This window comes from Culex pipiens, chromosome 2 (assembly GCF_016801865.2).
Source record: "Culex pipiens pallens isolate TS chromosome 2, TS_CPP_V2, whole genome shotgun sequence".
NCBI lineage: Eukaryota > Metazoa > Arthropoda > Insecta > Diptera > Culicidae > Culex > Culex pipiens.
The window spans coordinates 98,955,171-98,982,266 of record NC_068938.1 but is presented as its reverse complement, the minus strand read 5'-3'; the positions used below and the strand labels follow the sequence as shown (position 1 = coordinate 98,982,266).

Here is a 27,096-nt window from a genome sequence, read left to right as displayed (position 1 = left end):
GAGCACACGAGTATCGATAAGGGGACAAAAATCCCTTAATTATGATTAAAAATTAGGTTTTTTTTTTCAAAAAAAGAAATCTCACCCCAAATAAAAACGTTACTACAATTTTTAATGTAAAATTTAATTTTCAATCAAAAAACATTTTACAGGAACAGTTCATAAAATATTATTTTCAAGAAGATGTGAAAATTTCCTAAAAATCGTCTAAGAATCATTGAAAATTGGACCTATAATTGCTGAGATACATCGGATAAAAGATAAACAAATAGGAAAATCAAAGTTTTCAAAGTCTCATCGAAACAGCCACTCATTTTATAATGCCAATATCTCAGCAATGAACGGTCAAGTTTTTAGTTCGGGCGTCCAATTTTCCCAAGCTTTGAAATTTCCGGGAATCGGGAAAATTATTTTTTAAATCTTGGGAATTCCCGGGAATTCGCTAAAAAACATAGAATTAGCTCAATAATATTAATTGGTAATAATCTACACTTCAATCTAAACAAGGACGACAGTTTTGAATAGCATAAAACAATTAAAAATTGATACAGCACAGCAAGCTTTGGATTTATAATGAACTACAAGTTTTCATGCAATGTGATTGAAATTAAATACATCGTGTATAAATAAATTTCTCTTAAATAATTTATATATGACATGACTAGAAAAGCTTAAAAAATTTCCTTGAAATTGTCTAAAAAAAGAAGCGACACTAAATAAAATGATACCAGTCGATGTAATATTTTTGATAATTTTTGAATTGCATGTTTTACAAATACACAAAATACAAATTATTCAATAATAACTTCCGCCAACTAGGGAAAATCCAAACAACAGTTTGAATAGGTTCAGGAAATTTTAGAGTAAAAAAAATGTTTTAACATAAGTCATTCAAAACGTTATGCGAAAAAATGGCTAAAATAGTTGTCTTAATTCATTAAATTTATCTGAAAATTAATTTAATTTGCTATTTTGTTTTTGAATTTGAATTCCCGGGTTTTCCCGGTTTTAGAGGAAATTCCCGGGATGAGCGCACTATTTTCAATGTTAATTTTCTGATCTCTTGTAAATGATTTTTTTTTATGAATTTTTGAATTAAGTTTGACTTTTCTACAATCAGGTTGTTTCAGGATTGGGTCCGTAAATTTGACAATTTTGAAATAAAAAGACAGCAACTTCCTTAGTTGCTGTGCAACAAATGGCTTTTTCTGGTCATAGGCTCCCAAAACTCCTACAAATTGAAGCCAAAATAATAATAAAACACACACAAAAAATCTCAAAATCAGCCATTCTTGAGAAGAATTGCTCAACTTTAAAAAAAACCAAGACAAATTTGATAGAATGCTAAAACTGACAAAATATGCAAAGAAGTCGAAAAAATGTAAAATAAGAATTATTCAAGTTGAAAATATTTCAAATATGTTTCTATCTCAGCTCAGGATGTGTTCATGTTTGAAAGACTGGAATTAACTAACAAAAGTAATACAGAAATCAAAAAATATCATTATAGTTCAAAAAAATACAAAATATTCCAGACAAAAATATTTTATTTTTAAATAAACTCTAAGTGAAAATGAAAGAAAAAAACTCACATACCTAATTGTTTATGAGAAGGGAATGCATTATTTTCAAACAATGAAAACTCACAGAGATAAGACCATCTCAAATTTTATTTCAAGTCTCACGTTGAAAGGGCATCAAATTGGACTGCAATTTTTTTCTTACTGAAAAAAAAAAATTTTGTCATTGGAAAAAAATTGTGAAATCGATTATAAACTTTTCAGAACACAGTGGGTATTTTTTCGTCCCGCCCGTGTGGATCAATCGGACCGCGCACTGGACTAACAATCCAGAGGTCGACGGTTCGAATCCCGCGGCGGGCGCTCTAAAATTCTTTGTGTAAATATGGGTATTCGGCGCCGTCGCTCCGTGCCATACTTTCATACACTTAGGAGCCCAGGGCGGCGAAGTCCTTGTAGATAAAAAGGAAGACACTAGTGGTTGGTACTAGCAATGGTGGCCGACAGCTATAAAGTCAACTTCGTTTTTACTTTATTTTATGTCAATGGAATAGTTTTTGGTAATTTCATGCCCAGCATTATGTTCCACTATTCAATAAATAATAAACGCATCCCCAAGACTACGTTGTAACTTTGAATACCCTCCCAGGTTTCACCACCTGCCATTTCGATGATTTATATCTTTACATAGTTCATGTAGGCCGATACCTGAGCGTTACCACCACCACCCCCAACAGGCAAGCACCCCCCGAGGAATCATATATTTTAGAATGATTATACTTCCGTCAATCACACTGCCTGCCGGAGGGGGAGCTAAGAGCACTTTCGCCAAAATCTGGATTTCATATGAGATTAACCTTCCGAACCCCATATTTGGTCTCGGTCTTGGTGATTCCGTTTGCCAAAGACGACGGACGACCAGGACCTAATTAGATAATCCTCTAATTTGATGAGATGATCTTTATTGCCTCATTATGCGAGGTCCCGGGAGCGAAATTGGATCCAACCGGCGATGGCGGTGGCGGCGGGTGTGACGAAGATCTAAGCACCGTTGCAGGAAATGAGTGATAGTTAGTGGGAAGGGTTGGCTAGAGGAGGGAGGCCAAATTTGGTTATAACTGGGCGCTTCAGGGATATGTTTAGTCCATTGATGTGAGGAAAGATGAATGCATAGTTTATTGTGTTAATTTGGAGGCTGAAAAAATGTTCAAAATGTCATAAAATCTGATCTCTGTTCACAACAGATTAAATTAACAAATCGCTCTTTGCTGAGTAAATAGATCTCAAAAGAACATTTTAAATCAACCACCTCATAAAAAAGCTTGCCAGTCTGAACAATTCAACCCACTGACTTAAACGAACTTTAGTCAATTGATCTAAATTTACCCAGGTTGAAAAATTGCACGTGTTCAAGAAGCTTTTGAGCCCATAAAACTCCGCTTACCTGCGGGTAAACTATTCAAGCATAAATCAGAGCATAGCCACGATTTGCATGGAAAGCAGTTTGCAGTACTTTGTGGTGATGGTGGGAGGGGTGGCAAAAAATGAGGTAGCAAAATAATGTATGAAAAAGCACCCCACAAACTCCCCATCCCGCATGGTTCCAATACAAAACAATGTCGGTAAATAGTTCAAAGCCAACCGGTTTTCTTCTTCTTTTTTTTCTACAACTCTCCCCTCGCTAGACCACTGCTCAATGGGTTAGTTTGTCATAGCTACTAGCCGAGTCGAGCCAAGTCGTCTTAATTACTTTTCACCCACCCCTTTCTCCCCCTTGGCTTCCTTCCGCGCCGGAAAAGCTTTTGCAAGCCCACTTTGGTTGGACCGGTTTGGCCGGAGTCGGGCCGAGGCCAAAGGGGCAAACTTCCGAGTTTAATTTCTCACGTTGACTTAGCGCGGGAAGAGAGCGAATCTTGTATGGTCGTGGGCCGTTTGCCGTCACACACATTTGCCAACCCCCCTCCCCCTCCTCCCTTAATGGAGTGTTTATAGACCTTGACACCATCGCGGTCGTTGGCCGCGGGTATATGGATTAAGTGTTGTTTTTTTTTGCGCTACCGGGAAAAAGTAGTTAAGAATGGACTTTATGGAATGACCGCACAGTTGTTTACAGGATAGTTATGAGAGCGATGGCACTTTTAAAAGCATCGATCATTAAAAATTGTTTTTTTTTGCAAGAATGAAAAATTTGTGGCTTTTGTCAAGAAATCTTAAGAAAGTTGGATGCGAGATCATCATTTTTTATAATTCTGAATGGAAGTTGTTTATGGAATCGATGCGGTTGTATCCAATCAAAAGCTTTTTTAATTGTTTGATTCCGTTTGAAAATCTACTGGTTTAGTGAAAATCTTATCTGTTTGTTGATTCTGTAGGATTCCAAAATCAGCCAGGGAATTTATCTGCGACATCGCAGAATGACACTATCGCCGCATTTCGTCGTCACCCGTTAAAAAGAAAAACGTCTTCTAACCGATCGAAACTTGAAAACACACACAATTTTACAGCAAATGTCAAAAACTAGACAAAACGAAACACATACCACTGTTTATAAAATAGCTTATTTTCCAGTAAGAAAAAAGTCATGCCTGTGCTTGAACAGCCTCCTTCTTTGTAAAAGTAAACAAAGTGGGATGATTTGAGAATCACGTTACTCATTCTCTCTATTCATCACCCAGATCCATTCTACAGGATCGTGTCATCATTGTTATGCTATCTTGTCGCACGGGCATTTTGGGCACAACTGAGTTATGAACGCAATTTTGTGCAACTCTCAATGCCTCACCTTTTGACCTTCATAGATCCCCAAAATTCGATTTCAATCCTGAGATATTTAATAATAACCAAAAAAAATCTGTACATTGTAGTCACTCGTTATATGAAAGAAGTTTCAATCTCGTCGTGCTATCTTGAAACACCCTGAAAATTGTGCGACAACTGACCAGAGGGAATTCAAGTCAGAACGCGTTTGACACACGTACATGCCCGAGCACTCGAGACTCCGGCAACCAAATTCAACCAAAATTCAGGATAATGCACAGAATGGTAAACCAAACAAAACGTGTTTTTTTTTTACATTGCGTGCCCTAGTTTTTGTTTATTCAAGGTCAAACATTAAAACGCGTTTTTCTCGGAAGTCAAAAAGTGACGTGTGACAAGATTTCACGATGGGACAGCGTTGGTAGATAAAACATATGGCCTCAATATTCGAAATTGAAAAAAAAAATTAAATTAAATTTGTCTTGGCCTTATGATTCTTTTTATGTCTTTAAAGATTGTACATTGAAAATGAACCTTATGAAATATTGAAAAACGATTTTCAAAATTGATATTTAATTTTGCAAAACATCACGGTTTTCAATTTTCTTGCAGTTTTCAATTTAAAAAAAAATCCCTGTGCTAGCAATTTGTCTACCCTCTTCAGAGATATTGTTTTAATAGTAATCAGACGATTTGAACATGGTTTATTAAAAAAACTTGCTTACAAAGATTATTTTGGATCATTAAAATAAAACCTTTCAGATAATTTTCGATTTTTTTTTCTGAGTCAGTATCATTTTTATTATTATTTTTTCATAAAAAAATGCAAAGTAATAAAGATTTTTTTTTGAAATATTTTTTCGATTTTTTTTGTATTCTGATCTTACCTTAAATTAAATTTTGATGTTTTCGTTTAAGATTATATTATTTTTGCCTTTTGATTTGAAATGACGTTTTGGAAACTAGGGACAAACACATTTTAATAAATATTATTGGCCTTTAACTCGAAAGAGATTCAATTTATTTTAATCATTTTGGGTAAACAATATACTGTCAAATAATAATTTTACTAGGAATTATAAAATTAAATGTAAAATAGATAAAGTAGAAGCAACTCAGAGAAAACTATTAAGCTTCCTCAGTCTAATAAAAAAAACTCAATAAATGAAAATGTCCATAGCTTACATTTATTTTCAAAATATATTGTCATTTTCATTAAACAAGATCAAATTGGTTTTACAATGTCTATTATAAGTGGGTAATTCTCCGCCAACTCACACAGCAGTTGCCCCGACTCCTCTTCGATTTGCGTGAAACTTTGTCCTAAGGGGTAACTTTTGTCCCTGATCACGAATCCGAGGTCCGTTTTTTTGATATCTCGTGACGGAGGGGCGGTACGACCCGTTTCATTTTCGAACATGCGAAAAAAGAGGTGTTTTTCAATAATTTGCAGCCTGAAACGGTGATGAGATAGAAATTTGGTGTCAAAGGGACTTTTATGTAAAATTAGACGCCCGATTCGATGGCGTACTCAAAATTCCGAAAAACGTTTTTTTCAGCGAAAAAAAACACTAAAAAAGTTTTAAAAATTCTCCCATTTTCCGTTACTCGACTGTAAAAAATTTTGGAACATGTCATTTTATGGGAAATTTAATGTACTTTTCTAATCTACATTGACCCAGAAGGGTCATTTTTTCATTTAGACCAATTTTTTTCATTTTAAAATTTCGTGTTTGTTCTAACTTTGCAGGGTTATTTTTTAAGAGTGTAACAATGTTCTACAAAGTTGTAGAGCAGACAATTACAAAAAAATTGATATATAGACATAAGGGGTTTGCTTATAAACATCACGAGTTATCGCGATATTACGAAAAAAAGTTTTGAAAAAGTTACAGAGGGCAACATGTTTTTCAGAGAAAAAATCTAAAAGTTCAGAGGATTTTGAAGTGCTATCAACTGAAGCCAATAGAAATAAAGCATTCTAAAAACAGTGTTTTGCTCAATTTTTTTTTGTGTTCAGGCCATTTTAAATTGATTTGAAATTTATTTCTTGTCTCCTTCAAATATTTCCCTAAAATATAAGAACAAAAATTATGTTGTGCTTTGAACATATTTTTTTTTTGGAGAAAATTTGTACAATTGGTTGCAAACTATGCAAATGGGGCAATTCAAGGCTTTTTGAAGAAAAAAAATGGATTAGAATATCTGTTCTTAAGACACAAATTTTATAAAATTTATATACCGGTTTTGTATGAGCAGCAGATTGCCTCGTCGCTACACGGAAAATTGGAAAAATGGTCAAATCGAACCAGAACAAAAAAAATTTGTGCCTTTTTTTAAGCCAAAAAACCTCCTGAAATTTGGAAAATTTAGTGAAAATAAAAATTATTAAAATCTAAATGTTAAAAAGAAGGTTTTCCCATACAAATTCTCATACAAAATTGAAATGGGTAATTCTCCGCCAACTCACACAGCAGTTGCCCCGACCCCTCTTCGATTTGCGTGAAACTTTGTCCTAAGGGGTAACTTTTGTCCCTGATCACGAATCCGAGGTCCGTTTTTTGATATCTCGTGACGGAGGGGCGGTACGACCCCTTCCATTTTTGAACATGCGAAAAAAGAGGTGTTTTTCAATAATTTGCAGCCTGAAACGGTGATGAGATAGAAATTTGGTGTCAAAGGGACTTTTATGTAAAATTAGACGCCCGATTTGATGGCGTACTCAGAATTCCGAAAAAACGTATTTTTCATCGAAAAAAACACTAAAAAAGTTTTAAAAATTCTCCCATTTTTCGTTACTCGACTGTAAAAAATTTTGGAACATGTCATTTTATGGGAAATTTAATGTACTTTTCGAATCTACATTGTCCCAGAAGGGTCATTTTTTCATTTAGAACAAAATTTTTCATTTTAAAATTTCGTGTTTTTTCTAACTTTGCAGAGTTATTTTTTAGAGTGTAACAATGTTCTACAAAGTTGTAGAACAGACAATTACAAAAATTTTGATATATAGACATAAGGGGTTTGCTTATAAACATCACGAGTTATCGCGATTTTACGAAAAAAAGTTTTGAAAAAGTTGGTCGTCATCGATCATGGCCGTTCATGGTCACCCGCGACAGACACGGACGACGAAACAAAGAGAAACGCAAAAAGTAACTTTTTTACATAAAAGTCCCTTTGACACCAAATTTCTATCTCATCACCGTTTCAGGCTGCAAATTATTGAAAAACACCTCTTTTTTCGCATGTTCAAAAATGGAAGGGGTCGTACCGCCCCTCCGTCACGAGATATCAAAAAACGGACCTGGGATTCGTGATCAGGGACAAAAGTTACCCCTTAGGACAAAGTTTCACGCAACTCGAAGAGGGGTCGGGGCAACTTTTCCCGATTTCGTGTGAGTTGGTAGAGAATTACCCAAATACAATGCGCAAAGTGTGGACGCAACCAATTACTCTCATTTTTGTTTTGATTTACGTGTACCACGATATCTCGAGATGGGATGGATCGAATGAGCTGAAATTTGGGAAGAAGGCTCTCAAGACATATCTCGTGTGCATGAAAAAACCCGATTTTAAAATTTTGCTTTATTTTTTAATACAAAAATCAAAAAAATTACAATTTTTAATATGAAAAATTAAAAACTTAAATATAATAAAATTAATGCCCTGAAAATATACTTACAATAAGTTTTAGTGTGTGCTCACACCAACCTTTGACATTTTTGCCGATGTATGTATACGAGTTATGTACGGGGTTCCCGGGAAGCGGGCCATGTTGGCTGCTTCCCGGCCCGTGGGGAGGTTCGGACGATTAACTTCAGCACTGCACTGGTTGAAGGATGAAACTTGACTGGCTGATTTATTATTTCAGAAAGAATGCTTCGTATGACAAGTCTGCAAGTGTTGGTGCAATACGGCTAGGGGAGCCCGGCCGTAACTACCCCATCGTTAGACTCGAATCGTCTCGATTCGACTTTAAAAAACTGTTTTAGTTTTTTTTTTCTCTGAGTTCCACTGATGTGCTCGAGTTGCTGCGGAGTTCGTCCAAGGGCGGATGCCTGACGTATCGAGGACATCACATTCCCAATGACTGTTCCAGGCTAGACGGAGTCCTGACGTGTCGAGGGCCTCACAAATCTAGTTGTCTGGAGCCCCGGGATGGCAACAGGAAGGATTCCTGACGTATCAAGGATATCACATTCCTAGCATTTGGTTGATGCGGCTCAGGCTCATAAGAATTATGAGAATTTTCTGGTTTGATTTAAACGATTTCTTGCTAACTTGTCCTACCAAACTTAATTCTAACAGCGATATTCGGTGTACAGTTTCTTAGTAGCATCCATCAGAATTTTTGCAGGCTAAGGCTTTTGGAAGGGACAAAAGCACTTGGGTTGAGGTTGAGCTATGTCTGCTCTCTCCTCAATCACGGCATAAAACCCTTTTTTTTTTTTTTTTGTTCTTTTCGTTAACGCCACAATGATTACGAATTTTACAATTACAACTCATTCTTCATATCCATTACTACCTCTCCAACGCTGGTTAGGTTCATTGGGGAGAAATTAGCCTGGTTGTTTTGCACGTCTGCTGCTTTCCCTAGACGTGGTTACCAAGCGGGTGTTGAGTGAATATGGTGGAAGTCTAAAAGTAAAAAGCGTTAGAAATATCAAATAAAAGAAGGAATGAAGATGCTATTGATTTTTTTTTTTTTTTTTTCGATGCTGTTTGCCTGCCAGTCCTCGGTTTCGGCTCGTGATTATCATCCTGATTCTCTATGGATCAAAAAGTATTGGTTAATATTCGATGTTTATAGTGAAAGTAAAAGACAGATAACAGTAGAGATAGACAACTTACAACAAGTACACAAAATGTTACACAGAAAATGCCAATACAACGACTCCTCCATCGTCAAACAAAGGTGCATTTTCTCTTTCAGCGTTATGGTAGTCATGATGCTGTTTTTGTGTATTTGATACTTATTGTAAAAGTAAAAGGCGGATGAAAGTAAAGTAAATAGCTTACATTTAGTAAATAAAATGTTTAACAAAAATGCCAATGAAAATCTTCAAATTTGGGCTCCAATTGAGCAACACGACCATATGATAATATTGTGCGAATCGACCTCGGATAGTTTGATGAAAACAGAATTAATTTCAGGAAAAAAAAAATACATCATGCTTTGTAACAATTGCCCGTCCATTTTTTTTCTTTTTTTTTTTTTGGGTTAGGGAATTTTAAAAGTAATGTGAAAACACAATGGTGAAAAATTGTCAAGCTAGTTCGTAATTTCAAATTACAAATTTCCAAGTTTGTAATACTGAATTACAAACATGAAAAAAAAAATATATTTATATTGAATGTAATCTAAGATTACGTAATCCTCGATTACAATTCACTTGTACCCTTTGTATTTCCATGTAATAATGGATTACAATAAAATTACACAACGTCTCAATTTTTAAAGTTTTTTAAAAAAAATTAATTTTTAATTTTTAATTTTTAATTTTTAATTTTTAATTTTTAATTTTTAATTTTTAATTTTTAATTTTTAATTTTTAATTTTTAATTTTTAATTTTTAATTTTTAATTTTTAATTTTTAATTTTTAATTTTTAATTTTTAATTTTTAATTTTTAATTTTTAATTTTTAATTTTTAATTTTTAATTTTTAATTTTTAATTTTTAATTTTTAATTTTTAATTTTTAATTTTTAATTTTTAATTTTTAATTTTTAATTTTTAATTTTTAATTTTTAATTTTTAATTTTTAATTTTTAATTTTTAATTTTTAATTTTTAATTTTAAATATTTAATTTTTAATTTTTAATTTTTAATTTTTAATTTTTAATTTTTAATTTTTAATTTTTAATTTTTAATTTTTAATTTTTAATTTTTAATTTTTAATTTTTAATTTTTAATTTTTAATTTTTAATTTTTAATTTTTAATTTTTAATTTTTAATTTTTAATTTTTAATTTTTAATTTTTAATTTTTAATTTTTAATTTTTAATTTTTAATTTTTAATTTTTAATTTTTAATTTTTAATTTTTAATTTTTAATTTTTAATTTTTAATTTTTAATTTTTAATTTTTAATTTTTAATTTTTAATTTTTAATTTTTAATTTTTAATTTTTAATTTTTAATTTTTAATTTTTAATTTTTAATTTTTAATTTTTAATTTTTAATTTTTAATTTTTAATTTTTAATTTTTAATTTTTAATTTTTAATTTTTAATTTTTAATTTTTTAATTTTTAATTTTTAATTTTTAATTTTTTAATTTTTAATTTTTAATTTTTAATTTTTAATTTTTAATTTTTAATTTTTAATTTTTAATTTTTAATTTTTAATTTTTAATTTTTAATTTTTAATTTTTAATTTTTAATTTTTAATTTTTAATTTTTAATTTTTAATTTTTAATTTTTAATTTTTAATTTTTAATTTTTAATTTTTAATTTTTAATTTTTAATTTTTAATTTTTAATTTTTAATTTTTAATTTTTAATTTTTAATTTTTAATTTTTAATTTTTAATTTTTAATTTTTAATTTTTAATTTTTAATTTTTAATTTTTAATTTTTAATTTTTAATTTTTAATTTTTAATTTTTAATTTTTAATTTTTAATTTTTAATTTTTAATTTTTAATTTTTAATTTTTAATTTTTAATTTTTAATTTTTAATTTTTAATTTTTAATTTTTAATTTTTAATTTTTAATTTTTAATTTTTAATTTTTAATTTTTAATTTTTAATTTTTAATTTTTAATTTTTAATTTTTAATTTTAAATTTTAAATTTTAAATTTTAAATTTTAAATTTTAAATTTTAAATTTTTAATTTTTAATTTTTAATTTTTAATTTTTAATTTTTAATTTTTAATTTTTAATTTTTAATTTTTAATTTTTAATTTTTAATTTTTAATTTTTAATTTTTAATTTTTAATTTTTAATTTTTAATTTTTAATTTTTAATTTTTAATTTTTAATTTTTAATTTTTAATTTTTAATTTTTAATTTTTAATTTTTAATTTTTAATTTTTAATTTTTAATTTTTAATTTTTAATTTTTAATTTTTAATTTTTAATTTTTAATTTTTAATTTTTAATTTTTAATTTTTAATTTTTAATTTTTAATTTTTAATTTTTAATTTTTAATTTTTAATTTTTAATTTTTAATTTTTAATTTTTTAATTTTTAATTTTTAATTTTTAATTTTTAATTTTTAATTTTTAATTTTTAATTTTTAATTTTTAATTTTTAATTTTTAATTTTTAATTTTTAATTTTTAATTTTTAATTTTTAATTTTTAATTTTTAATTTTTAATTTTTAATTTTTAATTTTTAATTTTTAATTTTTAATTTTTAATTTTTAATTTTTAATTTTTAATTTTTAATTTTTAATTTTTAATTTTTAATTTTTAATTTTTAATTTTTAATTTTTAATTTTTAATTTTTAATTTTTAATTTTTAATTTTTAATTTTTAATTTTTAATTTTTAATTTTTAATTTTTAATTTTTAATTTTTTAATTTTTAATTTTTAATTTTTAATTTTTAATTTTTAATTTTTAATTTTTAATTTTTAATTTTTAATTTTTAATTTTTAATTTTTAATTTTTAATTTTTAATTTTTAATTTTTAATTTTTAATTTTTAATTTTTAATTTTTAATTTTTAATTTTTAATTTTTAATTTTTAATTTTTAATTTTTAATTTTTAATTTTTAATTTTTAATTTTTAATTTTTAATTTTTAATTTTTAATTTTTAATTTTTAATTTTTAATTTTTAATTTTTAATTTTTAATTTTTAATTTTTAATTTTTAATTTTTAATTTTTAATTTTTTAATTTTTAATTTTTAATTTTTAATTTTTAATTTTTAATTTTTAATTTTTAATTTTTAATTTTTAATTTTTAATTTTTAATTTTTAATTTTTAATTTTTAATTTTTAATTTTTAATTTTTAATTTTTAATTTTTAATTTTTAATTTTTAATTTTTAATTTTTAATTTTTAATTTTTAATTTTTAATTTTTAATTTTTAATTTTTAATTTTAAATTTTAAATTTTTAATTTTTAATTTTTAATTTTTAATTTTTAATTTTTAATTTTTAATTTTTAATTTTTAATTTTTAATTTTTAATTTTTAATTTTTAATTTTTAATTTTTAATTTTTAATTTTTAATTTTTAATTTTTAATTTTTAATTTTTAATTTTTAATTTTTAATTTTTAATTTTTAATTTTTAATTTTTAATTTTTAATTTTTAATTTTTAATTTTTAATTTTTAATTTTTAATTTTTAATTTTTAATTTTTAATTTTTAATTTTTAATTTTTAATTTTTAATTTTTAATTTTTAATTTTTAATTTTTAATTTTTAATTTTTAATTTTTAATTTTTAATTTTTAATTTTTAATTTTTAATTTTTAATTTTTAATTTTTAATTTTTTAATTTTTAATTTTTAATTTTTAATTTTTAATTTTTAATTTTTAATTTTTAATTTTTAATTTTTAATTTTTAATTTTTAATTTTTAATTTTTAATTTTTAATTTTTAATTTTTAATTTTTAATTTTTAATTTTTAATTTTAATTTTTAATTTTTAATTTTTAATTTTTAATTTTTAATTTTTAATTTTTAATTTTTAATTTTTAATTTTTAATTTTTAATTTTTAATTTTTAATTTTTAATTTTTAATTTTTAATTTTTAATTTTTAATTTTTAATTTTTAATTTTTAATTTTTAATTTTTAATTTTTAATTTTTAATTTTTAATTTTTAATTTTTAATTTTTAATTTTTAATTTTTAATTTTTAATTTTTAATTTTTAATTTTTAATTTTTAATTTTTAATTTTTAATTTTTAATTTTTAATTTTTAATTTTTAATTTTTAATTTTTAATTTTTAATTTTTAATTTTTAATTTTTAATTTTTAATTTTTAATTTTTAATTTTTAATTTTTAATTTTTAATTTTTAATTTTTAATTTTTAATTTTTAGTTTTTAATTTTTAATTTTTAATTTTTAATTTTTAATTTTTAATTTTTGATTTTTAATTTTTAATTTTTAATTTTTAATTTTTAATTTTTAATTTTTAATTTTTAATTTTTAATTTTTATAGAACTCTTTTGGTTTTGGATATTTCGTTGCAATCGCGTCAGCGCGACGACCATGTCAAAGCATTTTCTGCTGACCATCGTATCGTTCAAATATCGTCTTCTTTCCTACGCGGTGACGACCGTTTCAAAGCATTTTCTGCTGACCATCGTATCATCCACATATCGTCTTCGTTCATACGCGGGGGGTTTTTTTTTCTTCACTTAAATTTACGGCAAAATCTAATTTTGCCCTATACTAAAACCTTATAGCCTGTGTCGACTACGATTTCGCAATATCGACACAGGAAATTGCTGGTTAACCAGACTTTTTGTCCTAAATTTATTGCAAAATCTAATTTTGCCCTATGCTAAACACTTATAGCCTGTGTCGACTACGATTTCGCAATATCGACACAGGAAATTGCTGGTGAACCAGACTTTTTGCCCTAAATTTATTGTACTAAAACTTAATAATTACTTACCTTAAGTCTCGGTAATCCACCGAGACGACCGACTGCGCCAGTTATGTACGGGGTTCCCGGGAAGCGGGCCATGTTGGCTGCTTCCCGGCCCGTGGGGAGGTTCGGACGATTAACTTCAGCACTGCACTGGTTGAAGGATGAAACTTGACTGGCTGATTTATTATTTCAGAAAGAATGCTTCGTATGACAAGTCTGCAAGTGTTGGTGCAATACGGCTAGGGGAGCCCGGCCGTAACTTACGTATTAGGATGTAACAAAAATGACTTTTTGGTGGGCATTCAGGGGCTGGTTCCGGTGGGTGTACTGAGCCCAAATCCAAAATATGAGCTTGATTGGACGTAACAGGAGCTGACGCTCCGCCCTTCAATTGTAAATGGGATTTTACCCGTATTTTTTTTTTTCAAAAAAGTATATTATTGAGGCGGTTTGGCCACCAATGCGTTTACCAAAAACATCACTGGCGTGTAGGCTAGATCCTTACGCATATTTTGGTATATATGACATTGAAATTTGGAGCATCCTAGAGCTTTCAAAGTTTGGCATTTTTTTTTTTTCGAAAAAAATGACCCCATCAAATTCAAATGGCGTCGCGGGGTGCGACGCATATCTTTTTTGTTGGGGCGATTTTTCTTTAAAAAAAATGCCAATCTTTGAAGGCCTGTACCGAGCTCTAGAATGCTTCAAACTTCAATGTCATATATACCAAAACATCCACAAGGATCTGGCTTACACGCCAGTGATGTTTTTGGTAAACGCATTGGTGGCCAAAATGCCTCAAAAAAAGATAATTTTGAAAAAAATATTTTTGTTGGTAATATCCATTTAAAATTGAAGGGCGGAGCGCCAGCTCCTGTTACGTCCAATCAAGCTCGTATTTTAGATTTTAGCTCAGTACACCCACCGGAACCAGCCCCTGAATGCCCGCCAAAAAGTCATTTTTGTTACACTCTAATTATGTAACTCCTTATTTTTACCATTGCAGACCAGACCCAAAAATGTTGAAAAGAACCCTTTAATTTTCGTACAGCTCTCACAATAGCTTCCTCAAAACATAACTAGTTTTTTTTCAATTCAGGCTATATGAATAAAAACCCTGAAATATACAACTCAAATCATTTTCTCTTTAGCCTCCATTTATAATGACCCTGAATCCCTAATCAGACCTAAACCACCATTTTGGTGCCATTTTAATCTATTCATCATCATCATCGTCTCCTTTATGCTTTTTCCCACAACCTTTACTCAGAATTCATCTTATTTTATTAAGCCTCCACGCCACTCTTTCACCTGTCTGCAAAAGTCTCCGTCCCGCCGTATGAATGATTCATTTTCATCAACCCGTCCCAGAGTTCCATCAGAAGGACTGAATGAAATTTTTCACCCTTCCACCAACCTCAGCTCTGCTGCTGACCGAAAGGATAACGAACCTAATCAAAAGGATCCACTTTGCGAAAGGGGGTCCTCCCTTATTTTTTTTTTCGGGTGGACTTTTTCCACAATTTCTACGGATTTGAAGCTGCCGACTCAGCTTATGGGCCGAAATCTTGCATATTTCTACATTGTAAATGACCCTTTCCCGGAGTGTTTGCTGACCTTCTTTAGTCGTCTTTCAGCTAAGCTCTCTGAGAGGCAATTAGAAGCGCAAAATTGGCAATGATTTTCGCATAATGAATCACTTTTTGTCCCGTTCAAGATGGGCGACGTGGATTAATGAGAGGCTCGAGATTAATTGGGGAACAACTTTTGAACTTTCGAACAAAATGTCAGTTTTCTCAATTTGCTAGAATGAAGTGTGAACAACTTTTTCAAAAGTTGCGAGCTTTCCACTTAAGTACCTAATTTGCACACCTTCAATTCATGCATTGCCACACTTGAATGCTGAAAAGATCCCCTTTTTGGAAAATTGAAGCCAACTCTTCTCCAATGAAAACGAAAGGATTACATCACGTTCGCAGGCGTCGTGGGAAAAGCGAGCCACTTTTCGCATGTATATATATTTCCCGGTACACTTTCCCTGGAAATGACGCAAAGCCCCTCGACTGATGAAAGGGTTGAGTGTCCTTTTTGCATTTTGCGAGCCTTTGAAAGACTTGCGGGAATCAAAAGAAGCACTTTGGCACTGCTTGAGTGACACTGAGTGAACTTGTTGGGTTACTTTGAGGATCTCGAGTATTTTTTTTCCAATGAAAATATCATTATAAGTTGAAAAAATCACCTTCAAAAATACAAAACAAAAAAGTAATTAAAATTAAATAAAAATAAAAAACAGAACCACCCTAACAGCAAACCAAAAAAATCTGCCGCAATGCCCAATTGCCATCTCGTTAAGATTTTTCAGCCACCCAAAAAGAGTGTAATCGGAAGCCAACGGGCACGTGCGAGGAATGTGAAAAATAGTTTCCCAGGATCGACACACACTCACACAGTTTCCATCATAACACTCCTCCTTTGGCAGCCAACGTCTTGGGTGACAATTTTGGGCACACACTACTGTATATTTACCCACTTATTCGGGAGCCCAAGAAAGGCAGGGTATGGAGTTTATTTTGTATTCCGTTGGTCTGGGCCATTTTGATGGTGCAATTCAATTCGGGCGTAAATTCGAAAAGAATTGAGCAAAGAAAGAGACGCCAGTTGCATCGCAAATATTGGTTTTTGGGAGAGGGTATAGTGGAGAAAAATTGATGATGATTTAGGGCAAAATAATTGAAAATTGCATGAAAATGTTATTGAGTCATAATCGATTTAGGCGTTTAATATTTTTGTAAAATTTATTGTATAAAAACAACTTAATTCGCATTTTTCGGTGGGTTTCCATCCTTCATTATGAGCAGTACTTTCAAATAAATAGCATAATTTAATACTATTTCCAAACTTCAAAGCGTATTGCCATTCCTTGAAGAATATATTTTTGTACAAAAATTCTTTCAAACAAGAGCACTGCCCATGTTCGCATAAATATCCCAAATGCAAAAACAGCAAGCTGAGTAAAACGTATTTGAAGTTTGTTCCTTACATAAGGATACGTGCTAAGTTTTCGGTTTTCGCAAAAAAAAAAAACTGGATTTCCTCCTGAATTCTAGAATGGATGTTGTAGGCTTTTTTGAAAGATCACAAGATTTTGAAAAAAAAACTAACTGCATCAATAACTCAAAAGCGATGGAAATGCATATGAGACATTAATTAATGAGATATTAAGAGCGAGTTTTTCACCAATGAGTAACAGGTCGTATCAAGGTGCTCCGATTTGGATGAAACTTTCAGCGTTTGTTTGTCTATACATGAGATGAACTCATGCCAAATATGAGCCCTCTACGACAAAGGGAAGTGGGGTAAAACGGGCTTTGAAGTTTGAGGTCCAAAAAACCTAAAAAATCTTAAAATTGCTCGCATTTCCGTAAAACTTCATCAATTCCAACTCTCTTAGATGCATTTGAAAGGTCTTTTGAAGCACTTCAAAATGTGCCATAGACATCCAGGATTGGTTCGACTTTTTCTCTTAGCTTTTGCAAATTACTGTCATAAATGGATTTTTTTAAAACCTTAATATCTTTTTGCAACAGCCTCCAACACCCATACTCCCATAGGTCAAAAGATAGGTAATAACATGGACTATAAGCCTTCGGTGTTAACTTTTTGGCCAATCGCAGTTTTTCTCATAGTTTTTCGATTTTTCTAGAACAAACATTTTACAACGTTATTTTGTGCCCTGTAGGCCGCCATAGCGGCACTTTTTGGTATCAATTTTGTCATATTCGGAATCCTCGGACAATTTCACGTAAGTTAGAAGTATTGGAGTTGTAAATTTGATTGTTAAAATTGCCATTTAGAATGAATTAAAATATTTTTTAACAGTTTGTTGGATTAGGGGTAAAACAGGTTTTCGCCTACTTGATACAGCATTTGACGTATTGATCACAGGGCAAATAAGATGTATTTCTTTTTTCAAAAATGTTTTATTTAATTATTTTTTAAATCAAATTTACAACTCCAATACTTCTAACTTACGTGAAATTGTCCGAGGATTCCGAATATGACAAAATTGATACCAAAAAGTGCCGCTATGTCGGCCTACAGGGCACAAAATAACGTTGTAAAATGTTTGTTCTAGAAAAATCGAAAAACTATGAGAAAAACTGCGATTGGCCAAAAAGTTAACACCGAAGGCTTATAGTCCATGTTATTACCTATCTTTTGACCTATGGGAGTATGGGTGTTGGAGGCTGTTGCAAAAAGATATTAAGGTTTTAAAAAAATCCATTTATGACAGTAATTTGCAAAAGCTAAGAGAAAAAGTTTAACCAATCCTGGATGTATATGGCACATTTTGAATTGCTTCAAAGACCTTTCGAATGCATCTAAGAGAGTTGGAATTGATGAAGTTTTACGGAAATGCGAGCAATTTTAAGATTTTTTAGGTTTTTTGGACCTCAAACTTCAAAGCCCGTTTTACCCCACTTCCCTGTGTCGTAGAGGGCTCATATTTGACATGAGTTCATCTCATGTATAGACAAACAAACGCTGAAAGTTTCATCCAAATCGGAGCACCTCGATACGACCTCTAGAACAAACCGAGCAATATTTACAAATACTGCCTCTTAATGCATTAAATTGTTTTAAAAGAAAATTCTGACCTCTAAAATATTCTGAGAGCTTTTTCTTACTAAAAAAATTAAAAATGTCAATCCCGTAATGCTTGAAGGAGATGATTTGGATTCAACGGTCTCAAGCGGTGTCAACAGGTATAAAGCGAAAAACTATGTGCTTTATGAGTCTGCCACTTCAATTATCGGACTAACATTCCTCCCTTTTGTTGAACTGCAGGTTTCTTGGGAGGGCGCCGGTATTGACTAATAAAGAAGGGATCTTCAGAGGTTAAACAGTGAACGTTGGTTAGCTCCCCCCACTGAACATTTTTGATTCATTTAGCTGATCTTTCAATAACGACGTAGCAACTCATGCAGGCAATCATGCTCATGCTCATGCTCAAAAAATTTGGCACACGGAAAAAATCCGTTTTTATTATTTAACTTTTTATCACTAAAAGTTAAATTCTCAAAATACGTTTTGAACGTTTTTAAATTCTTTTCGTAATTTTTTTTATTTGAAAAATTCATCTCAAAGGAAAAGCATCCCTGAAAAAACAATGAAAGGCTGAGTAAGTTTCCTAAAATGTCCTATCTGAGACTTTAGGAGCGACCGTGGCTGACTGGTTACGGTGTTCGCTTTGTAAGCGAATGGTTCTGGGTTCGATTCCCATCTGCTCCCAACGAGAAAGTTAAGAACATAGAAATTTGAAATGATGAATATGAACGAAAAATCAAAGTCACTCTAGGCGGGGTTCGATCACCCGTCCTTTGGATTGGTAAGCAAAAATGCTAACCACTAGGCCATGCCGACTTGGTGAGCTTGGACCGAAATTTGGAATACTGTTACAGAGAGCGAGTTGTGGCACTATAACCACGGCAAATAGTGTCCAGGGCATTCGTGGAAATACAATGTCCCATCCCAGAGGGTCCCGGAGTACCAAACCTTCTTAGCATGGTGCTCCCAACGAATACAGCCAAAAAATGTCGGTGCGTATGGTGGTGTGTCCCCACGCTTCTTCCTCCCCTGTCGATTCAGAATTGTGTTGTTGTTCGAACACTCAGTGCTCAAACTCAACCCAATTACGAATCATCTCTGCGATACGGCTTTATGCAGTAGGCCTGGCCGCTTTAACGCTTGTGATGTTTCAATGCATTCCGATGCAATGGCGCACTACAAATGTCAATAAATGACAAAAAGAGAGCTAGGAGTCATCTTACCTAAGGCACTCTCCAGGATCCCTTCGAAAGATTGGCTGCGCTAGGGTCTGATTAGATTAGATTAGATTAGATAAAATGTTCTATCTGAGACTTTGTAAATCGGTCAATAAGCTTCTGAGATACAGCCTCAAAAAGAATTTCACCCGATGAAAATGAGTTGTGGTAAATGTTATCTAATTAGCCTGTTATTTTCAACTGACGATATTTCTATTCTGAAAACCGTTCAAAACACCTTTTCATGGCTGTTTGTTAAAATTTGTGCTCAGTTTATTTTTTCTGTGAAAAAAAAATTCAAATTTTTTTCAGATGATCAGTCTTTTCATTATAATTTTGAAGTTTTTAAAATATATTTTTTTTGTCTCCTGACTCTTCAGCCGATATTGTAAAGAGAGAAACATAAATTTTCAGAGCTGCCTTCTTTGATTTTGGTTTTTCAATTAAATTACACAAAAAAACTATATTATGGAATTTTTTTAAGATGCTCAAATCTGAAGAATAAAAATAAGTTAACCGTATGGTAGATAAATTGCCACAAATTGTACCAAATATCATGCTACATAACGTTTGAAATGCAATCGAAAGACCTTCAAAGCAAGTTTTAAATGTTGATTATTTTACTGCCCTGTCTCAAGTTATGTTTTAAAATTCTTATCGATTACTAAGTATTCAACTGTTCATCTTTTTCCACATCAAAATGTAATTTTCAGGCCATTTTTTCAATTCCGGGAATTACCGAGACAAAATGTAAAAAAATCCCTGGATTCGGGAATTCACGGTTTTGGAAAAATCCCGTTAAATTTGTCCCGGGAATTCCCGGGATTCACGCAGGGATCATATGGCATTTGGATCATCGATGAAAAATTAAGAAAAAAATATGTGTTTAGTTGTACCTTGGTATGGGTGGGAATCATGGCAACTTCCAGCAAACAAAAACAATCATATGCCAAAGCTTCGTTTTTCAATGAAAAAATTCTATACAAGCCATGAGAAAGTGAAATTATTGACAGCCAGAAAAATCCAAGGGACCATTCAACAGAAAATATCGAGGAATGAAGAAAATCGAAGTATGCAGTTTGAAGGGACTGAAGAATTCATCGGTAGATGGAGCAATATTGATATCGAGAAGATCGACAATCAGAGAGTCGACTCTAGTTTTCTTGTCTCATATCATTGTAACATTTTTTTTTTCGATTGGATTAGTTCACGAAAAAGGAGTCTGCAACGTAGCAAGTAACTGTTGCGTAGAATTCGCAAAATGCTTTGTGATAACGTCATGCTTCAAATTCCCGGACGCTACGAAACCTAACACTTCATCTTGTCAATCATTTGGATTTAAAATCGCAAAATAATTGTGAAAACTGTGAAACTTGATGAATTCTATCATCAACTTTCATTTTAAATTTTTTTGGACGCTATAGTCAATGCCAAAACAAAACATGAAATAAAAAAAAGTTTACCAAAAATGTGAAACCATTCACTGAAATATTTCATAGGCGTCCAAAGAACCTGAGTTGTATTGTTAATTTGATTGTGGTTAGCCGCGGTGGATTTTCTTGAAATAATTCGAACTGTCAAAAATCCACCAAAGCATCTACCACATTGATCACACAAAAAAACTGTGATAGAAAGGTATTCACCGCGATCTATCGCGATCCATTTTTGACAGTTCGACGCCAGGAGTGTAGCCAGAATTTGGGGGGGGGGGGGGCTGGACGAAGAAATTTTCTTCTTCTTTTCTTCTTCTTCCCTCTCTCCCATAAAGTAAAGTAAATCTTTCCCAGTTCCTGAGGGGAACACTCTTGAAGAGTATCGGGGCCGGCATTTACAAAGCGGATTCAGTGGCAATTTCATTCTCAACTTAATGTTAACATGTTAAGGTTAATGTTAACATTCCATCGGTCGCCTTCCTAGGGTGTCGTGATAAGGTCCAGTTTGTGACGATACACTACCTTCCCTTTACTAAGCAATCGTAACCAGAAGAGAAACGATCACCAGTTGTGTTGGTCCGAGCCGGGATTTGAACCCCGATCTACCGCTTACTAGGCGGGAGCGTTACCACTAGGCTACGTGGCTCGGTCATCTCTCTCCCATATGTCTTCCAAAAATTTCGGGGGCAAAGCCCAACCCCCTAGCTACGGGCCTGTTCGACGCCAACGAATAATTTCAAGGAAATTTACCGCGGTTAACCACAATCAAATTAACAATACAACTCTGGACTTTTTTCAAAACATTGAGAGTAGAAAACTTAATCAATTTAGCCAATAATGCACAACCAACAAGACAGCTAAATTTTGAAAATTTATAACCGATAATTGTTAAAAAAATGGTAATGGAATAGTATCTCTTGTAGTATCACTTAATAAATAACACGAATCGCATTACTACCAACACCCATAGTCCTTAAAGTCTCATCACACAGCTCTACAGATAATCATAATTGCATTCGTCATAATCATTAGCCGGTCCTCATCGGTCGTAATGTTTATGCTGCAATGATCGCACTTTACGAGAGAAACACAGCCATGCTTCAAAGCATGGAAATTATGCTCGATGAAGATAAAGTAGACACACAGACACAACACAAAGTCTGCTGCAGCAGAACTCGAACTTGAGTCGATCCGCAACCCTTCTTCGTCATGATGGGCGACGGTTGTTGTTTTGGCTCTGGCTGGCTGATGTTGGCTGATGACGTGCGGCTGCAACGGTTGGGATGCAAGTTATCATAGTGACACCCTCCATCAGACTTGGGAAATGTGTCTGCTGTACGTCTCGGGGGTCTCGCTTGGTGGCGGGATATTTGAGATAATAATTGAGACCATCATATCAGCACAGACACTTTCGTGCGACAAAGTGAAAGTGGCGGGTTGGGGACGGATGGGGTGGCGTGGGAAAAATTGCAGCCACCTCCACCCTCGAGTGTTGTGTTTGTGAGCGGTGGAAAATTAGAGCAACTCGCTTGGCAAGCGGACAAAAGATGAATGGGACGACGATGAAGCTTTTCATCTTAAATGTATCACGTTTTGTGATATGGAGGACACGGTTGTGAAAAGAAATCATGCTACAAAGGAAAAAAGTCTGGCGTGGCAAGCAACACGAGGTAGCTGCAACGACAACAACACTATCAACAATATGGTTCTGCTTTTGAGGTCAGACTAAACTTATCACCCTTAGTGCTCTGCACTTACGGTTGCGTGTGGGCGATTTAATGTGCAGCATTTTTCACTTTGCAGATGATGATGCTATTAAAGTTATCAAGTGTTTGCCACGTTAAATATCTAAAAACTTGTCAATCTGATTATTTCAAAAATGAAATACTTTGAAAAGATGACTGCGTCCAGTTATCCTCAAAAATCAACTTTAAAAGAAAGAAAAAAAAAAAAAAAAAGAAAAAAACATTCATAATATTTTCCATGGAAAAATAGCGTATTTATTAAAATCATGCATTTGTTTTCTTTAACACCTAAACTCCCAAGTTCGAGAGTTTCTCAAGCACGGGAATTCAGGGTTCAATATTCAAAATCAAATCATTCGCACAAAAACTTGGTCTTGGTTGTCTCTAGCGCAAGATTTTTCAAATCGTTCAAAACTGTTAAAGATTAGGTCGTACCAATTTTCATCCTTCGACAGAGTTGTAAAGCATTAAATTTCTAATCGAAATATTTTCCCAGACATATTTTGTCAATTTTTCTATGCAAATATCGTGATCGAGTGTCAATGGTTAAAAAGTATGCTTGGAATTTGTCTGGCAACGGCTTGTTGAGTGAGGATTTCAAACATTCTACCATATTAAAGGCACCCTTGTAATTGGGTACTAAAGCCCTATGAAAATTTTTATGTACAACGGTAAAAAATACGATTAAAAACCATTTCTAATCACTTTTTTTCATTTTAACGCAATTTTTTTTTTGACAAGACAACATTTTTTCGATGGATCAACTATGGTCCCCTTGGAACGAGCTGTCAAGTAGGAGCTTTTCTGTCAAGAAGGACCGCGAGGTTAATTTTTCAAAATTGATTTGAAAATCCATTTTAAACTCTTTGTGGTCGTACAAAGGGTCATTGTACTCAGAAAAATAAGCTTTATCGCTGTAATCAATAATATCAGCAATCTAAGCTTCATTTTAGGACCCAATTGTGGACTTTGCAACTTAATAATCGATGCCTTTAAATTTTCGATGGATGCATAACAACAAGTTCATATGAGAAAAAAAATCTCGCGATATTTGAAAATTTAAACAGTTTTAAAATAAATAAATTTCATACTAATATATTTCTCTAACTCATCTCTCTTTCTTTTTCAGGTAAGCACTTTTTGGAACCTTTCTGCTGACAATAGTGAGTGAAAAACAATTTGGAAAGTTCCCAAAAATATATTAAAATTATTCTCCTATTTGAAAAAGAAGAAAAGAAAAAATAAACTGATTTTCAATTTCGTAGAACGTAGAATAAGTACCCACATTAATTCACCATTTCACAATAATTTACACCACGGTTTACGGTATTACAAAATGCTTCATAAATTATAACAGTTATGCTACTGTCAACAATTTGTTAAAAATCAATGAATTCATGGTAATATATGTTTAGGTCAAAATTCAAAATGTATAAAAAGATTACAAAGCCTTTATTTGTTAATCATTTCTAAATAAACATTTTGCAATGTGTTCTGAAAAGTTTACAATCGATCTATCATGTTTGTTTTTCAGTTTTTTTTTACTTTTATTTTTACAATGCATCAACATATTTAGAATCAATAACATATCAAGAGAATAAAGAAGTAGTAAAATAATACAGTAGTTGCTCAGGCGAGTCAGACGTGCGTCCCTCCAACACCAAACAAGTGCTTAAAAAGTGCAAAAATGCCTCACGGCAAGAAAAAGAGGCGGTCCTCACCTGCAGGATCGGCAGATTGCCGAAGCACTACCTGCAAAGCCAGGCAGTTTGAGCAAGGACGCTCAAAATTCGTCTGGAAACCAGTTCGCTACCCTCCCTGAGGACGTGAGCGAGAAGGAAGAATTTGAACGACGGGAAAAGTTGCCACCCATTTTTGTGAAAACATCGTCATCGGATTCGGTGCGAAAGTGGCTGACCGGGTTTATCAAATCTGGTGCTTTACGAGCTTCCATTCGCTTGTGTGCTGATGGACTCAAAATTCTGCTGCCTACCAGAAAGGATTACAACTACGTTCGGGATTTCCTGAACAACACAAAGATTGAATACTACAGCCATGACGACCCAGATAAACGCCCCATGAAACAGGTCCTCCGTGGCCTGTACGACATGGATGTGAGTGTGCTGAAAGAAGAGCTCAAAACTCTTAAGCTGAACGTAATCGAAGTCTTCAAGATGACGAGACACAACAAGGACATCAAGTATCGTGATCAACTGTACCTGGTTCATCTCGAGAAAGGATCGACAACGCCGTCTGAGCTGAAAGCAGTTCGGGCAATTTTCAACATCATCGTGTCTTGGGAACGTTATCGTCCAGTGCACCGTGACGTGACACAATGTTCGAACTGTTTGCAGTTTGCGAAACAATCAACGAGAACATCGAAGCCAAATGCTTCAATTGCGGTGGCGACCATTCGACCAAGAATCGAAGCTGCCCAAAACGAGCTGAGTTTGTAAAAATTCGGCAGCAAGCGACGACGAGGCACCAACCAAATCGTCGCAAAACACCACCAGCATACACGGACGTGGATTTTCCTGCTTTGGCGTCACCTGGAGCGGAATCTGTTCGAGTGGTTCCAAGTCTGCAGCCATTGCCGTTGAATCAGCGGCAAAGAGTTGCAGAGAATACAACACCTCCTGGATTCAGTCAGCAACCGAGGGAAAACCAACCAGCATCCACGGATGAAGGCAGTAGAGACCTGTTTTCACCACAAGAACTTCTGAACATTTTCATCGAGATGACAAACACACTGCGTGGTTGCAAAACTCGTGTGGAACAAGTAAGAACGCTTGGAGGATTTATCTTAAAATACAGTTCGTAGTTTACTCGTTCTAATGATTTTGAATATTTCAATGAATTTACATTTTTTAGTTTTAAGTTAGGATTAGTTGTTAAAGTGATTTTTTCTTTTTTACCCAAATGTATTCGATTCAATGCAAAAATGTAAAACAATTTGAAGCAAATAAATGAATGTGAACAGTTAATAATAAAACGAAAAATACAAAAAAGATGAAGAGCATTTAACCATACCACTTAGAATGTAAATGAAATGTAATTATTATAAGAAAGTTCAATAAATACATATTTAATTTCAAAAAAAAAAAAACAGAAGTTGCTCAACGGGAAAAATATAAAAAATCGAAAAAATTGGCTGTAGAGGTTTAATGCAGTAATAATTTGAATTTGATTCGATCGGCCCCGGAAAGAAATCGCTGAGATTTGACAGCGCTTGGGAATCAGCTATCATCATCGACCCGATCGTTGAATGTTCACTGCCAGCGCCAGTCATGATCGTCATTTGGTTGCGGTTGATAGACATGAAGTTGACCCAAAAAATGGTCGGACCACAGGATGGCACATGATCTTTCTCTTTCTCTCTTGTCCTATCTCTTTCTTGCTTTTTTTAACCTCACAATTGTGGATAAAGCAATCATTTGAATGCAGTCATGGGACAAGTGATTGCAATTTCACTAGAATAAAAATTTTAAACATTGGCCTATTGGAGTAGACACCATTAAAATGGAATTGTTAAAGTTTCTTACAATGTTTTCTAAAGGCTCAATTTTTAATACCATTTTTTTGGATCCGACTTATCACCTTTTTTAAATGAAAGAGCATGCAAGCTCTTTTTGTGGAAATCTTCGAAAATCTTTAGCTTTGGGACCACCCTAGCAAAACTAGGACCGCCTCAATGGCAAAACTTGGGTCTGATTATTCTTACCATTCATTTGCTATATCTCGAAGCCGTTGCATTGTTTAACAATGTGGTCTTGTAGGATGTTTAATTTTGGTTAAGCAAAAAAAAAAAGCAAAGCAATCCACTTTAACGACCCCCGGGTCTTTTGTGGTCTCTGTTGCAAGTTTCTGCTCATTTCTAGGCGTCCGAAGGTTATGTGTGATGAGTCACCCAAAACCTCTTTAACGCAAATGGACCGACGTTTTACTTCCCCATCCGATAGAAGGCCAGGAGGATAATTTGAACCCGCGCCACATAACAACTTAGGGATCGGCAGCCGAAGCCGCTGACCACCGCGCCACGAGGCCCTGCCTTGGTTAAGATATTAGACAAATTGAACTAAGTACAGATCATCTAATTGATGATCAATTTTCCTTGAAAACTTACATAACCTTCACAAGCTGTTAAAAGGTTTAACATAACTTTGTTTATTTGAAATTTTAAAATTTAGATGCTGATATTTTACCTTTTTAAACATATTGTTTCGGAAATAAAATTCTTGAATGTTGAATTTTTAAGAGCAATATCGGTGCATTTATTTTCT

The 27,096-nt window shown here is 32.0% G+C and overlaps 1 protein-coding gene and 1 long non-coding RNA gene across 2 annotated transcripts in view; one reads left to right on the top strand and one right to left on the bottom strand.

Annotated features, from left to right (window-relative positions):
* Nucleotides 1-27,096, top strand: part of LOC120416870 (mucin-3A) — a 200,331-nt gene that overhangs the window by 140,098 nt on the left and 33,137 nt on the right. The gene's annotated exons all lie outside the window — the stretch shown is intronic.
* Nucleotides 8,113-14,076, bottom strand: LOC128092728 (uncharacterized). The gene is made up of 2 exons (XR_008211959.1): nucleotides 13,838-14,076; nucleotides 8,113-8,918 (listed from the first exon to the last, which is right to left on the bottom strand). It is a non-coding gene; the product is annotated as an uncharacterized LOC128092728 (long non-coding RNA).